We start from the raw sequence: 15265 nt of genomic DNA on the forward strand, positions 1-15265 counted from the left end.
CTATAACATATATAATTTCATACGCAACGAGAATCCTACCCTTCGTGGGTGCTTGAGGTGGGCGACCCCCCCCCCCCCCCCCACCCGCTATAAAAAAATGAAAAAATATGAGAAAGGAAAAAAAAGAGAGAACGGTGAAATAATATGATATCTTCTGAATTTTATGTCAAAATGTATCACAAAATTTGATATTTGTAATGAAAATGTCGAAATTTTTGCTCGCTCGCTTTCGCGGCTTTCTAATTAATTTTGCCCGATACGACGAATCTAGCCCCCTCAATCTCCTTTGTCTCATTGCCCACTGAGACCAACTGATATTAGACCAAGTGGCATTAGACTTAAAAAAATGTCTATTAAAATCAACTCCGGGGGGGGGCACTTCCATTCCCGAGTGGATACCATGCGCGACCATGGGGTCTCGAAATGCACCCTAAACACGTAATTTCCATATTCTGAAAATGCACCCCTTAACAAGTATTGGCGTGTGAAACCCTACCCTTAACAAGTATTGGAAACAAAACGATACTCTTGGCAAATATTCCCTGAAATGAACCCCTAAACAAGTACAGGAATGTTTTATTGTTACGGGTCCTTCGGTCGTCGGCTTTACCTTATTTGGTTTAGTACGACCCCACCTTCTACACCTCGCGCAAATCGGACTCTAAACACGAAGTGTTGGGGCAAAACGGACATCCTTTATAAAACATTTTAATTTTGTTTTATCATTCCCGCAAATTCGACCCAAAACACGTAATTTTCCTAGCGAAATAGACACCGTTATCACGTTACGTACGTAACGTGCCCTATCGTGAAAAGGACATCCTTTTTACGTGTTTTTTTTGGTCGCGCATGGTATCCACTCGTCAATGTAAGTGCCCCCCCCCCCCGGCCCCCCGGGAATCAACTAGATACGAGATCGACCAAGTAGTATAAATCGATACGGAAGATAACCTTTTTAATTGGCGGCTATTTGATGGTTAGTCCAAAAATAGATTAAAAACTATATGAAACTATTCAGAATGTCATGTATGGGGTGTTTTTTAAGTCCAAATCAAAGCACCCTTTCGGCAATACCAAGGAGATTTGGACGAATTGGGGTGGAACGGGTTCCACTCAAATGTCCCGACGCTCCAAACGCACCCTTTCGGCAAAACCAGAGGGACTTTTCGAAGGGCGGGGTTCCCGCGCTACCCACCATTGCGGCGCAAGCTGTCGGGTTATTTCTGTAAACTATTATGATCGACAAATCGAACACAAATTTAGGGCACGTCACAAGTAGGCCTAATCCACGCGTTTGAGAACGTGCAACTCACGTTATATTCGGCCTTAAAATAATACCAAATTTATTGGGATAGCCCCCTTGGATTTTAAAGAATTAAATAATTAGACTTATATCGCGCCAAATCCGCTCTGTATAGAGTGCTCAAGGCGCTTTTTAAGAAATATTATAAAGGAAATTAAGAATAAAAAAGAAATGTTTTAAGGTATTGTTTGAAAGTTTCAGAGGTCGACAAGCATTGTTTAATGTTTTCAGGAAGGATATTCTATAACTTGGAGGATGAGTGAACAAAATCTCCCCCCCCCCAGGTTTTGTTTGGAAACTTTGGGGGTAAGGAGAGAACTGGAAGAGGAGGAATGTAAGGATCTTAAAGGGGTATAACTTTTGATCAGTGAAATAAGGTACTGGGGAGAAGAGCCATGGACACAGTGGAAAGTTAACAACAAAATCTTGAACACAATACGTTGTTTTACAGAGAGCCAATATAAGGATCTTAAAATAGGAGTACTGTGAGATAGAGAAACAATGCGAGCGGCAGCATTCTAATAGCTATCTCGAGGTCGGCTGCTTGACACACACCATGGACCTACTAGTATACGTCCATTCACACACACACACACACACACACACACACACACAGACCCTGAATTCACAAAGGTGGATTCTGCAAAATCCACGGATTAATCCATGGATTTTGCAAGATCCACCTTTGTGAATTCGGGCCATAGGCTTCGGAGTCTAGTCACGTACATTCTAGATAAAGAATTGTTATAAATTGACAAATTTGAGCCTGTGCTTGCAGACTAGCTATAATATTACATGACCTACTCATTATGCTCTCGAACGTGGTCCGGGTTGAGTGTAAAAGGTCTCTCGCAAAATAGATTTGGCTTACGCAGTTGCTGACCAAAAATTATGCAAAATATACAATCAGAATCATTTTATACGCTTACTAATAGGCCTACTTGGTACGCGTTTATTTGCAAGTGGGGCCTGAATTCGGCATGAAGCCCCCAATTTGAATAGCGGCCCTGTATTGTGTTCTACGTACATGAATAGGTCTATTGTATGAATGAAAACTTGCACAACAAACTTTTTGTTAGAGCGTCGATCATTGGACGCCCCTCGTTGGCATCGCCTTCGCACGGAGTTCAATACAACCCAGGGATAATGTCTGCCCCGGTTGAAGTAATTATCGGACTGTTGGCTGTTTTAGGGAACGCGAATCTATAAATGTTGTCCAGTGTTTGTCGAGTGGGTTTGCTTGCTATCCGGGATATCACGTGGCTAAATGGCAGGGTTAGTGCAAGTGTGGGTGGTGGTACGGTGGCCATCACAAGGGACGGGTCCGGCATAGACATTTAGCGCGCGGGGGTGGGTTCGGTGGGTTAAACGCTGCCGACATAGGGAACCCTTGGGTATGTACCCCATGTACCTTCCAATCTAATTAATTGAACACTTTTTGGCATCCACATACGTGATCGAGACCACCCAGAATATTATATATTGGGCAAGAATAGCCTATAACTGACGGTGAAATTGACAAACATGCACGCTGTGCACACAGAAGATGTTTCACTTTGATCCATCTGCGTTACTCCATCGACAAGAATCATTCCGTTGACAAGACTCTGATCATTTGAATCACGTGGTACTTCTGCATTAGGAATATATATACGGATGGAAATAGCCGGATCCTCAAGTTTACGCGCCAAATTCCTTGCGGCTTAATTTTCCCCATACGCGCATGCTAAGCGCAACTTTGTTTAATATATGTACATAAGCCATTTAGGGTAGGCTACATCTCAAGGTAATTGGTCAGCGGGAACTGTGCGGGGGGGGGGGGGCGTCACGCGTTTAATAGCATCCGTCATCCAGAACGAAGCTCCTTATGGAATGTAACTGACGTGGGGGTATCAAAGCGGTATGTATAGGCCCGCTTCTTCAAAAATAGTAGGCAAATGCCTACATTTGGCCTATGTACTTCATTTATGATAAATCATTCCACAATTTCTTTGTGTGTGTGTGTGTGTGTGTGTGCAAAACCGTGACTTTTTCTATGTAATAACAGGCTAGCTATATACAGATACAAGACGAGAGCGTTTCGCAAGACGGATGTTATGAGGGGTTATGAGCACGACCTGACGCGAGACGGCGACGGAGACTGCATGAATCACGGAATTTTTTTATCACGAGTCTATCGCATGCAATGACGTCATGATCGATCGATCGAGGGACTGGTGTTAAAAGAAGGTCAAATATTTCTGCGCTGCAAAAGCAATAAGGGCCCGGCGGTGTACATGATTAGACTACTTTGGCCCTCTGCACATGCTACGTACGAGATGATCTTTGCGCATTGCAAATTATTCACCCAAAAAAAAATTGATCTGAATAATTATAAAAATAGAAATATCCAACAAGCATAACAATGATACTCATAAAAATCGGATGTAAAAAAAAGCTATATTTTCAAGAGTTCGTTTAATTTCACAAAACAGTTATACATGCGCATGATCCTGTTCGGTATGCTAATGAGGGGACAGATGACATCACCCATTCACTATTTCTTTTGTATTTTTTTAATAAAAAAAAGGAAATATCAAAATTTTGTCCTCATTGCCATATGAAACAATGCTTTATTCTTCCCTAAACATGCAGTATTAGTTTTTATTTTATGGTTCAGTCAATTTTGTCCTTATTGTTAGATCTGTAAACATTGAATTATTGTATAATTCAAACAATAATCAAACAAAGAAATGGTGAAAAAGGATCATCTGCTCTCTTACTTAATTGCACGTCACTAGGTTGCATGCATATCTGTTTGGCGAAAAATTAGCAAAACTTTGAAATGTCATAACTTTATTATTTTACATCCGATTTTGATGAAATTTTCAGCGTTATGTTTGTTTGATTTTTTTTTCTTCTTTGATTCATATCAACATTTTTCTGAGGTTGACCGTCCTTCAAATGATTTCAATAGGCCAGTTTGAAGATCCTGGTCGGAGATACAATCTTGGCATGTGCAGATCGACTGGTACACATGTCATTTTTACTTACACCCAACAGTATGAGACTATGGAGAATCGACTGACATAGCACCAATTCATTTATGAGGACTGGGTTCCAACCACCGAGCCTCATTGATTATAAAGTGTCATTAAAATTGTTTGTCCCTGCCCGCAGCTGAATAACGCATTTCTATTCATTTATATTCAATTCCGATAAAAAGAAATATACAGAGAAATACATGCGTGTATGCTAACAAATTACATACATGTACATAATACAGTACATATATGGACAGAGAGATTTCAAGAAAAGAATGGAATTTAGGAATACTGCAAAAAAAGTCTCTGTCGAGGCAGTAATCCAATAAGAGAAAGTCAAAGAATTAAAGATTTAAGAACATTTTAGAGAAAGGGATATGAGAAGAAATTGAAATACATACTAGAAATACATGAGAATACATTGGAAAAAACATTAAAAATATAAAGCAAGGATCTTAGCCAAAATATCAACAATCCGAAAAGTGAGATAAAAAGATATAATATGAATCATTTTTAAATACATTTTGAGAAGGCAAAATAAGAATAGATGAGGGAAGGGAGTTCCAGAAAGATGGGCCTGAGTGCCTTATGGATTGTAATATGAACTCTTTATTGACTATAATTTTAATGCATTACATGTGAATGGAGGTTTTCACTTTTCAAAAAGGGATTAGCAATCCATAATGCACTGTTCTGTTTTAAAGCGTCGTCTAAGAGCGCAAAAATAGTTATCCATATTTTCTCAACCACTGCTCACAGGTATAGGTGATGTCAGAAGTCATTTGCGTCATGGGCTACTCTCTCGCCTCCACATTATTGTTTTTTTAATCGTGACGAAAAGTTCGTCTTATCTGAAGCCATTTTAAACATGTAATGCCTTTATTTAAGGGCAAATGTACTCTACAAAAATTTGATTTGAATACAATTGGAAAGTCGAACTGGCGTAATACTATAGTCTTAGCCTCCACAAAGTTATTTTCTAGTCGAGACAGAAAACATGTCTTGTCTAAAGGGATTTTAAAAAATAAACTTGCATACTACTGAGATTTTTATCCCTGAATATTTCATGTAAAGTACGGGTTATGGCATTTATAAAGATTCACTTAAAGAATATACGAACCAATAACGCCATCTCGAGTCCTCAACTACTCATACCCGGCCAGTTTCCTGACCCATAATGCTAATGTAGGCTAGTAATATAGACCCACTTGAATGATAACATGCTAATTAACTACTCAACATATTTAAATCACAATAATTATGTTACCAAGTGTAAAACAGTTACTTTTCTTCTCAAAACATATCAGTTTCTCTATACAAATACAACTATAAGTCAATTTATTCTCTGTAGTATTAGGAGATATCTGAAAACGTAAATTTTAAGACTATGTATTTATAACACACAGTTATTGAGATTATGAGAGACCGCACACAGTTCACTCCCCCTTTGATTAAAGGTCCTCTTGACATGAAAATACAGAATACTTTGTTAAAGGGTATGAGTCTTTACTTCACCAAATCATGTCCTGCCGGGTTTAAATGTGCATCATATAATTTCAATATTCTTTTAATTTAATTTGTCTTGCATTTGTCTGCAATATGCTATGCCCCGCCTCCGTAAAATCCACTAGATCATTTTTGCCTCTCGCGATATCACATGGAGGTAGAAATAAGCATAACAATACACAATGCTATGCAACTTGCCATAACTATGTGCCGTTGCCAACAATCCCAAGTCTTCATACAATACCACTTCACAAGCAGTAACTAAATGACAGTTAGAATGGTTGCTATGCAGGTCGTAGTGTTGTTTGAAGACTTGTGATTGTTAGCAATGGCACATACAGTTGTGCTCAGAAGTATTCATACCCCTTGGAAAATCATGTTTTTTTGCATTTTTAATAAAAGTAAGAGTAGAATTGGAGTCAGTTACAAATCAGTCAAATACATTTAGGTATCATGTACAAAGCATGCCATTTTTATTTTCACCTCATTTGCATATCAAACATGTCAAAAGAAAAGATAAATTACCTGGATTTTCTGATGTCCAAAAGTATTCATACCCCTGTCATGAACCACAAGTTAATAATCAATTGAATAGCCTTTATTCGCAACGACTGCCTCCAGACGTCTCCTATAGTTTGTTACTAAGTTCTTGCATGTCTCTACAGGGATTTTGGCCCATTCCTCCTTTGAAATCCTCTCCAAGTCCTTCAGGTTGCAGAGCTTCCTTGCGTTGACCTTCACCTTGAGCTCTTTCCAATGGTTTTCGATTGGGTTCAAGTCAGGACTTTGGCTCGGCTACTCCAGTACGTTGACTGCATGCTCTTTTGACCTTCTTGGCAGTGTTCTTTGGATCGTTATCCTGTTGGAAGATCCAATCGGGGCCAAGTTGAAGTGTTTCAGCAGACTCTTCCTTAAAAACAGCCCCAAAGCATTATGCTCCCTCCACCATGTTTACTGTGGGAACTGTGTTCTTTAGGTTAAAGGCTTCCCCTTTCTTCCTCCAGATGTAGGTGACATCTCTGTGTCCGAACAGCTCTATCTTCATTTCATCAGACCAAAGAATAGACCTCCAAAAAGTTTCATCCTTTCCCAGATGTCTTCTGGCAAAGTCCAAACGTGATCTTGTGTGGTTGGGTTTTAGGAGTGGAGTCTTCAGTGGCCGTCGTCCATTCAATCATGCCTTATTAAAGGTCCTCTGGATTGTTTGCCTGGAGATATTGGTCCCTTGGCCATTGAGATCTTTCAGCATCTTCTTTGTGGGGATTCTGGGGTTGACAGCAGCAGCTCGAACTAAACATCTTGCTTACCTTGCCGAGACTTTGGTCTTCCCTCCGGGTCTTTTAAGGTTCTCCATTTTGTTGAAAGTCCTGAACTTTCTGATGATGCTCTGGACGGTAGCCACATGAACCTTAAAACGCTTGGACATTGCCTTGTAACCAAAACCATCTTTGTGAGCATTCACTATTCGCAATCTCAGGTCGTCACTAAGTTCCTTTCGCTAGATCATGATGAAGTTTAAGTCGATTCTGATGAACTGACAAAGATCTTGCCACTGATTCTCAATTTTGTAGAACCACTGATATTTGTGGAATAAAAAATGACTTTCTCAACAAAATTTCATTTTAACAATGCGAAATGCCCCCCCCCCCTCGATCCCAATCTTGAATTTAATTGATTTGAAATCAATTTCATCAACATGGCAACTAAAATCTGGATAAACCCCAGAAGAGGGAAGATTTCTGAGAACTTCCTCTTCCTGGATACCATGCAACATAGCTTAAATTCTTTTGTATTCATGCCTGACATTATAGGGTCCAGTTTGAAACCATGTGGGGGTAGTAATATATTTGAATTATGGAAAAATAAGGTGTATCATACTTGAGAAAGACAGGGGTATGAATACTTTTGAGCATCAGCAACTTCAGAAAAGTCATCTTCTCTATTATTATGCAAATGAGATGAAAAAATAGCATGCTTTTGTAGATAATGCCTAGTAGTATTTAACTACTATGCAAGTTATCCTAGTTCAGCTTTGATTTTTATGAAAAATGCAAAAAACACATATTTTCTTAGGGGTATGAATACTTCTGAGCACAACTGTAGTTGTGGCAAGTTGCATAGTATTGTATATCATTATGCTTTCTGCCTCCTGTGACATCACAAGAGGCAAAAATTGATATAGTAGATTTTAATGGGGCGGAGCTTAGTACACTGCAGATAAATGCAAGAATATGGAATAAAGAATATTGAAATGATGCACATCTAAACTCAAGAGGTAATGATTAAGTGAAGTAAAGACTCGTACACATTAACTGAAAATAACATGACTATGTATGTCAGGGGACCTTTAATTTCACAAAGCACAAAGCAGTTATGCACATCATTGTCGTATACTGGAAGAATCGGGTGTAGCGGTTCTGATTCTTGTCTTGTAATCAGAGGGTCGTGTGTTCGAGTCCTACCATATGGTCTAGTGTCCTTTGGCAATTATGCGTCAACCCACACTTTGCCACTCTTCACCCATGTGTTAAATGGGTACCCGATAGGATGCGAAAGCCTAGTCTGCCTAGCAATCTAGTGTTGGAACTCTTGTTGGAATGCTCCCAAGCAAATGGAGAAAGTGCATACGTTGTATGGAGGCATGTCAGGATAAGATGAGCGGGGTCACAATATATCTGTAAAACGCTTAGAGACGTCGTTCCGCTATGTATTAAACGCTATATCAAAGCGGATTATTAGTATTATTATTAACGCAAATTATAATTAATGCAAACGTCAAGTGAAAAACAAAGTAGGTTCCATAATGCCCCCCCCCCCCTTCCCTGACAAGAATCAAAATACACCGTACACTCGAACTCGTTGGACGTTGAAATAGACCAGGGGAGCGTTTCATGAAAGGACTTGTCGGACGTTTTATCCGACAAGTCCCATTTTATCCGACAGTTACCATAGTAACAGTACCTCTCAGCCAATCAACATCAGAGAAAGATGTCAGATCTGACAACTTGTCGGATGAAAATGTTGATGAAACACTCCCCAGTTCGTAGTTATTTCTGGACAATTTTGGTCAACTGACCTTTGATTTCTTTCAGTGTGATAGGCAGATTTCAAAGCAAGATATTACGTAAGCATGCTTTACATAGCAGGATAAAGAAATTGAATAGACCAGGTGACTAGAATAGCAGACCATTCAACACTCTATGAAGGTATTTGTTGCATTTCTACTTTGAATGCATACTATAGCATATTGTACAATGTATTTTCAAAACTGTGAGATACCAGTCGTCCGTGGACAAATTGTTGTGTTTTGTGGATGTAAAAAAAACACAACTCAAAGGAATATATGAATAATCAAGACATCAAAGTTGGTGCTTATCTCATTAAATTTTAAACCACCATGTCACTTTAGTACAAATGACCTTCCTCTGATCATGCGCAGAATCTTCTGATCATGCGCAGAGTGGAACTACGAACTGGCTTATTACACCGTGTCAAGATTGAAGCAACGTCGGAAACTAAATTTAGTTTGTTCGAGGGTTGTTGGTAAAGGTACGAGGTCACGACATCGGTAACGTTGATATTCCGGAAAACTGATGGACAGATGACGATGGTAGAGCATATACTGGTTTGATGAAAAGTCATTTGACAACCGACATTGTACAATATTGGGAAAGTGGGAAACTGGTAGGTTATGAAGTTAATTATTAAAGGATAAATGAAAATGGTAGCACGTGGAAAACTGATTTGCTGGAGAATTGTTACAACCGACAATGACAATGATGCAGGCAACGTTCAACCTTAATGGACAGGTGGTGATGATGGCGCAACCCGGGGGGTACTCGCGTGTATATCGCATACGGGGATGTGCCACTCCATGTGGGTCGTTAAAAAAAAATCCTTAGACATATGTGTCTTGCTATTGCAAGAAATCCTTAGCCATGGGTCCTATCTTCCTACTGAATAATACTTAGATGCGGGTCCGTTTCTGAGAAAAATCTCTAGGAAAAGCCCCCGGAAATGTCTATGTTAGTCCGGTCGAGAGTAAGAGTAGCATGGACGCGAATATCATGTAGACTTGGGGTCCGGAACTGCAGTGGGAAAAGCATGGGTCTGTATTTTGAGAAAAATCCTTAGACATGGGTACCTGTCCACCATTGTCCACGGTCAAATGACCCTTAGAAATGGGTCAGGGTTTCAAGCCCCGAGCCTCACACCCCCGTCCAATCATAATCCAAGTACCTGATTGCTAAGAAAGCATGGATGCTTGTAAGCAAGCAATCAAAGGACCCACGGATACTTGTTTGGTCCTTTTCAGGCCCTACAAATGCCCACAAAGAATGGTGTACCGCGAAACCACTACATTCTTCTTCATTACCATGGAAACCTTCATAAGTTACATCGAAGAAGAGTTGTAGAACTAACATGACACGATGATGGTAGAGTTGGAAAGCGACAAGACTGGAGAGTAGGTTGAAAAGTTGATGGACAGGTAAAAATTGTACAATGTTGAAAACTGTCTCAGGGCAACATGGATTCACTTATCTCTGCTATAGCAAAAACTTTAGGTACCACAAGAAACAAATTGCCATATTTCATCAAAATAAAGGCGATATCACAATCACAAGATTAACTTAAAGACGCCATATTTCTGCTTACCACTCAGTACTGTATATAGCTGTCTACCAGAGCAGCAATGAAGAGGCTCAATCTTCTGTTGTGCAGTGACATGGAAAATACAGAGAGCAAACACAGCCGTTATTTAGTGTTTATAATTTCCCCTAAATCCGTTGATCTTGTAAGAAAGACGGATTACCTTTTAACACTTCTCTATGTCCTGTAAATTCCCCTTTCATCAAAAGACCCTTCCAGGACAGTGAATGCACAGTTGTCTTTGATAGTCTACGGCATCCATTGTGACGTGACTATGTCCTTTCGTAAACCTTACTAAGGATTCCTTCACTTCTCTACTCAAGAAGGTGTGCACATCTGCATTTGATCCCGACATCGATTCACGATAAAGACTATACCGAATAACTCTTCCAACTTTCCACACTAAAAGTAAAGTCATTGCTTCAGCTTTAATGTTTGTGCCTTTGAAGATGCCGTTACCGCTCACTCAACCCAGGCAGGAACTTGGCCACGGAGGATTATTGTATTGTTACTGGGGGGTGCTGAGCATTTTCACAGCACTCCCAGTAACAGTAGATAATCATCCGTGGCCAGGTCCATGAACCTGGGACATTGAGCCCTTTTAAATTAATCTTCGAGAACAAACCAATAGTCTTTGTTAATACGCTGTCGTTTTCTAAATTTTCATACAGGTCTTGTCTGCTCCGAAAACGGATACAACAGCTGCCACTTGCTAAATGAGCTCGATAGTCTGTCCAGAAGCTACATATCAAGGCACTTTTCCAGGGGACATAAATTAATTCTCGATAAACGAAATATCTTGGGCCCGTTTCTTAAAGAGTTACAACTGTTGTAACTTTGCAATTATCGCAACTACCATGGTAACAGGGCTTAGCAGCGAATTTAAATCAAGGTTACCATGGTAGTTGCCATAATGGCAAAGTTACAACAGTTGCAACTCTTTATAAAACGGGCCCTTGGTGTGGTCTTTTCACATTTGAATAAAATCACACATTCATGAGTGTTCAGAAGTTTTTATTGAACGGCTTTGGACGACGTAGGATAAGTGAAAATCCGCCAAGGAGATCTCACTAACCCAGCCCGCATATTGTATGTTGAATTGATGATCCAAATCTTTTCAAAGATTTGAAGACTTGGGATATCATTTTAACAACTAAGACACCAAATTTTCAACCTAGCGAACCAAAGGATCAAACCACATGCTTCAGCCATTTCATTTCTTTTGTCCATAATGGTTCTTCACTTATCACAAGAACCATTCTTGCGACCATGACCTCTCGGACGCAACGACACCTTCGGACCTTCTTGAGGAATCGTCGCCATTTTGACAGCCCATCTCGAGAGTATCTCCCGGAGGGGGTAATCGACCAAAAAAGTAGTAGGTTTGTGCCGCGGGCGAGGCAAAAAACGGGGGCCTTGGAGCGGGCTTATTGTAAAGAGGGTCTTCGGATAGGGCTTCGGAACTACAAATGTTTGGGGTCCTTGGAACGGGTCGCCTGCGTGTGAGTGCGTATGCATCCCTATGGAATGGGCATACGTGCATGCAGCTAGCCCGGCGGCACGGGCGCCGGGTGAGCTAGCGCAGAGGCGATAGTCGGACAGCGCTCTGCGGCCGCTTTTCACCAAAATTGCGGCTCATTCTAGCAGATCAATGCGGCCGGAACGGCGTAACGGAGAATATGCGAAGCTTTGGAGCGGCTTTCTTTGTTCTTTTTCTCAATAAGACAAAAATGCTATGCCTTGGAACGGAAATTTGAGTGTAAAAATGGGGGTCCCCTCCGCGGCACATACCCACTATGCATTTTATACTGAGTGCCCCCCCCCCCCCCCGGGAGTATCTATATTCTTACCTTTTTCTGTGTATTCAAACTTTCCTTCTGAAAATGTATGAGGCATCATATCATGTTGATCAGACCAGGCAGCTGCAAAGGGTTTAATGGCCAACGTTTCTTCAATTGACTCAAAAGCAATCTGGCCTATGGGGCCGTGAGAATCCGTCTGTATCAGTCATAATAATGGTTGTTAAAAACAGCTGGGAGATGGTAGTTCTCAAGTATTCGTATACTGTCCCAAAGCTAGCGCTTTGATAACCATTGCCTAGAGAGAAATGCACTTACCTTTACTTTTTCCTTGTCTTTCGATTATTTCCCTAGATTTGTTTACTTCTCAAGCATGCACAATCCATCGGTCATGTTGGTTGAGGTAGGTCCGTTCTGAAATGAATTAAATTGAATTAAATAAGTTAACGTATAAAGCCACAAAACATCACCTTTATTTTATTTATTTATTTATTTATTTATTTCTGATATTTTGACAGGGTAGCCCATTCACCAATAAGTAGTGGTCTTCCATGAGGCCCTGAATAACAATAAACATATTTACAAAATGCATAACGTATATACAGAATGTTACATCATTAAGATTCACATTAGGATTTGAATGTAAAACGAAACATTAACAAACTTAGCAGCAAACAAAACGCAGACGGGCACTCGTTTGACGTATAATAAAATATCAATAAATCAAATTAATTAAGAAGGACATCTTGAAAATACTGATAATATACACCAAATCATCAAGGTCATGCTAACACAAAATAAGCACAACAGTGGATGTTCCGCAAGTTATTTATAAATTACAAGTTCTTTTAAACATTCTCTTAAATGAAATGACAGAAGGAGCTGTTCTAATTGAATTATCAAGCTTATTCCATTTAAATATTGAAGATACGATTGGACTACACTTATAACAATCAGTGCGAAACTTGGGCACGCGTAAATATCCACTGTCTCTCTGTCTGGTATGATGTTCATGTACATCATTTGGATTGGTTAAGTTTACCTGAAGGTAAGAAGGTGCTAAATTATGGACACATTTAAATATCATCAAAACGCGACTGAGCTCAAATCGTTTGTCTAGTGTCATCCATTTAAGACTTGTGAACAAATCAGCCGACGGTGTGTCGTATGTCTTGTTCAATATAATTCTTGCAGCCCTCTTCTGAATTTTTTGCAGCTTAATTGTATGGGATTGAAATCTATTCGAGCATACAGCAGAACAGTAATCAAATCTTGGCAACACTAAACTGTTATAAAGCAACTTTAAGGACTGCACAGGCAAAGAACTTTTCGCTCTCTTTATTATGCCAATGCTTTTCTGAGTAAGTTTGCATACATTTTCTATTTGTTTTGACCATTTGCAGTTCTTCATCTATCAAAACTCCTAAGCATTTGGTGAATTGAACTCTATTTATCAAATCACCGTTTAACAAAATCGTGAAAGAATCTATTTTCCTGAGATTAGCACGAGAACCTATTATCATGACACAAGTTTTTTCAGTGTTGAGGACGAGCTGATTATCTTTAATCCATGCCATGACCTTGTTTAATGCAACAGTTAATTTTTCTTCCAAAACTGTCGCATCATTCGCACTGACGGTAAGTGTCGTGTCGTCAGCGTACATATCTATAATACCTTCATGAATACATTCAGGTAAACTATTAACATATATTGAAAATAAAAGGGGGCCTAGAATTGACCCTTGTGGCACGCCTAATTTGACGATTGAAGGGTGCGATTTGGCTCCTTTAAATTGTGTCACTTGTTGTCGATCAAATAAATATGATTTGAACCAAGTGATAGTCCTCTTACTACAACCAATGCAAGTTAATTTCTTTAAAAGCAGCTCATGGTCCACGGTATCAAAGGCCTTCCGAAGATCTATGATACTTTCTTGCAGTTGATATCAAACTAAATCTCTATTGCTTCAATGAGTGAATATTTTCTGAAAATCTAAATATGGTGAGGTTATTCAGATCAATTCAAAAGAGCTCTGTGGCATTTCATGAAAATCTTTTTGTTGTTACTTATTTCACTTTTCTCTAGAAAATGTCGATTTTAGCTGACGTGGGTTTACAAAAGGAACCCATACCTTTTGCGATTTCATGAACTCTGCGTACCAAACGATGTGCAACTTTTAATACAGCTTAAGTGATCGAAGTGACATGAAGGTTGCACGACATGCAGCCGTGAATTTTTGCAGGAGGCCAACTGAACCCCCTTCAATTGCTAAATGAGATTAAGGGTTAATACCAGTGCTATGGGTGCTATGGCAAGAAAATATAAAAATCAAACATGACATGGATATGCCGATTGAAAGTGAGTGTGTAGTAGCATAGATGTATTAAGAAAGAGGGTGCACGTAAAACAAATCCATTATACTACGTTCGTTATTTAAAAAAAAACTCGCTGTAAACGCTATACCATACAATAGTATGTGTGTGGAATGTCAAGCATCGCGGTTTTTGGCACAGCAGCTGAAGGGGGCTATACAAGGACACAATGTGAGACAAGTAGAACTGCATGCTCAATGGAAAAGCTAAATAATCACTCAGCACTACGTAAATGAAACCATGCAATACGTCCAGTTAGCAAAATACTCACTACTTCCGGATTTCTAATGCATAATTTGCTTTCTTTAATCAACATGGTCCATGATGACCAATGCATCAAATCAAAGCTTAACGTTTTCTGCTTTAATTTGTCGTCAATTAAAACTCCCCGCGAAGTACAATTTCGTCATGTTAAAAACGTATTTTTCTTTACAGACATATGACGGCAAAAGATACAACTTTAAAGGGCACTTGACTTTTACGACCATCCAGTCAAAAACCTCGGACATTTAAGAGATAACTGCAATGGTAACTGAATTTGCCAAATATTCAGAGCGGAAGTGCTCCGTATTATTACCTTTGTCCATGCGAGGAATGTTGGCCTGGGCGTG

This window comes from Lytechinus pictus, chromosome 10 (assembly GCF_037042905.1).
Source record: "Lytechinus pictus isolate F3 Inbred chromosome 10, Lp3.0, whole genome shotgun sequence".
Lineage (NCBI taxonomy): Eukaryota > Metazoa > Echinodermata > Echinoidea > Temnopleuroida > Toxopneustidae > Lytechinus > Lytechinus pictus.